Below are 2431 nucleotides of genomic sequence, written 5' to 3'. Positions count from 1 at the left end.
TAGAGACAGGGCGTTCTTACTGTGCACTGTCTTACTGTGCTCCCTCACTCTGCTGTGTGTCCTACCTCTGCCCAACAGCACAAATGCTTGCTTACACACACTCAGGTCCTTCTGTTGAGCCCAGGCAGTCAGATACAGAGAGGAGCACATACACACAGAGCTAGAGAGCTTTTACACTGTGGTCTGAACTTTACGTGTCTATATAGAATATATATTTGTGGCAATGCATCGTCATAGGAAGCCGACTGGCTGCAGGTCAAAAACAGAAGTAACAGATCACTGGCAGCTACATCTAAGATCACACACTCAGTAACAAACACACTCACCTGTTCCTCTTCGTTGTTTATGATCACCAGATGTGCTCCTCTACTTTGACAGTCACTTCTGCTGTAATACCAAGTTTTCTTCTCATTGGATTTAAAGTAACAGCTGAATCCAAATCTCTTCCATCCTTCAGGACAACACTTCCCTTCATGTCAAATGAGTGTTAAAAGATGGATTTCATGTCATTCATTGTTAAATTGATAAAACTTGTTGTTTGACTTTCTTCTTAAATATCTTTCTTGCCTGCCACTTGTTGTTTACTCTATAAATACACTCAGGTTTTGTCTCATTTCTAACAGAAATAAACAGAGAAAACAGTTCAACAGCATAAAAGAATTAAAATGAAAATCAATGGCAAAGTCAAGTTATATCAAGTGAACTGGTGTGATGCTGGTGTTCACTATTAGTTTTTAAACTTTTCTCACCATCAAGTTTGTCCTTCAGCTGCTTTACTTCATCCTGTAACTGGCTGTGATTTTTCCTCAGTGTCTCGTAACTGCTCTGTAACTGACTGATGTTGACTGCTGTGTCATGAGAAAAAACAACAAGAGATAAAAGAGTAAGACAATTTCAAAATATTTCAAATGAGTGTTAAAAGATGGATTTCATCTCATTCACTGTCTGATAAAACATGTAGTTTCGTTATTTAGTAAATATCTTTCCTGCCACTTGTTGTTTACTCTATAAATACACTCAGGTTTTGTATCTGATTTGTAACAGAAATAAAAGATAAAAGAACTATAATTATAAGTAATGGTGTGATGTTTGTGTTCATCGTTCATCACCTTTAATTTTGTCCTTCAGCCGCTTTACTTCATCCTGATTTTTACTCAGTGTCTCGTAACTGCTCTGTAACTGACTGATGTTCATCTTTAGAAAACCGTAATAGATAAAAGAGTAAGACCATATGAAAAAATTTCTGCTTGATAACCAGTGTGTAGTTAGATCCTATGTATTACAGTATTTGCTTATTTGTTTTTAAACCTTTCTCACCTAAAATTTGTCCCTGCAGCTTGCTGTAGTTCTTGTACAGTTTGTCGTATCTGGTCTGCAGCTGGTCTTTTTCCAAAGTGACTGTTGAGAAACAACATAAGAAACACCTCAACAACACCAACTCATTCACTATAAACTAAAGACAATTTAGTTACTTTCTCTGCATAATTAAAATCACTCTAATTCAAACCATAATTTAGTTATTTAGTTTCCTTTAACCTGCCGTGTATGTGGAGATGTTGTAACAACTAGATAACTGACTCGCTCATGTATCAAGTGTGATGAAGAACCAAAATGCAGATCAACACAGTCCAGTAACTGTGCTTAAATGGCGTGAAAGGGTACATCCTGAATGCGGTATATTCAGCTGCCATAAAGAATAGCTCCAGACTCACATGCCATTTGATCAATAAAATGATTGTTTTGTTCATGGCTCTGAAGTTTTTCCCCTCCTACCTTGACTGCAGTGTAAACAAAATGGGACATAAAATCTTCAGTCTTTGTCGCGTGAACAAATGTTTTAGGTACAGGCAAAGCTAGAATGAAGCTTCATTAGTCTGAGTTACACAAATTGAAGGTTTTCCTTCCAAAGTTCATGTGTTTTTAGAAAAATTTGTCATTTGTCATAATAGCTTCAGCTGAAAGTTAGAATGTACTTTTACACAGATAACTCTTTCAGCGTGCATATGGCAGGTCAGTTTTTTTTGAAGATGAACAAACAAAACAGAACCTATCCTTTAAAGTCTGAAGCTGGTGCTCTTCACCATTTGAACAAGACAGTCTCATCTTCCTCCAGCTTGTTTTATTAGGCTACGTTCAGACTGCAGGCCTTAAAGGTGATTCTGCAGAGAGTTTGTAGATATTTGAGTCCAACGGCCAAACAAACTCCTGGACACGCATTGCCATGGTAACCAGTCCTACTCTGCTGAAATATAGCAGAATCCACAACGTCTGCTGTCCGAGAGCAAGTTAGCTTCAATAAGAGGGCATGTTTTAGTGGCACGAAGTCAAAGCTAACTTTGGGGCTAACCTCCTTCACTCTTAATTCAACAGTTGGCAGCAGCACACGTAAGATCCTCTTTAGTCCGGAGAAGCTGCAGTCTTTATTCACCGG

At 38.0% G+C, this 2431-nt stretch overlaps 1 long non-coding RNA gene across 1 annotated transcript in view; it reads right to left on the bottom strand.

Moving 5' to 3' along the window:
* Window positions 1-847, bottom strand: part of LOC123966988 — a 2597-nt gene extending 1750 nt beyond the window's left edge. The window contains exon 1 of the long non-coding RNA XR_006824149.1: window positions 750-847. This is a non-coding gene — a long non-coding RNA (uncharacterized LOC123966988). The remainder of the gene's footprint in view (window positions 1-749) is intronic.
* Between the last annotated feature and the right edge of the window lie 1584 nt (window positions 848-2431).

Source organism: Micropterus dolomieu, unplaced genomic scaffold, assembly GCF_021292245.1.
Source record: "Micropterus dolomieu isolate WLL.071019.BEF.003 ecotype Adirondacks unplaced genomic scaffold, ASM2129224v1 contig_14711, whole genome shotgun sequence".
Taxonomy (NCBI): domain Eukaryota; kingdom Metazoa; phylum Chordata; class Actinopteri; order Centrarchiformes; family Centrarchidae; genus Micropterus; species Micropterus dolomieu.
This window is presented reverse-complemented; position numbering and strand designations above follow the sequence as displayed.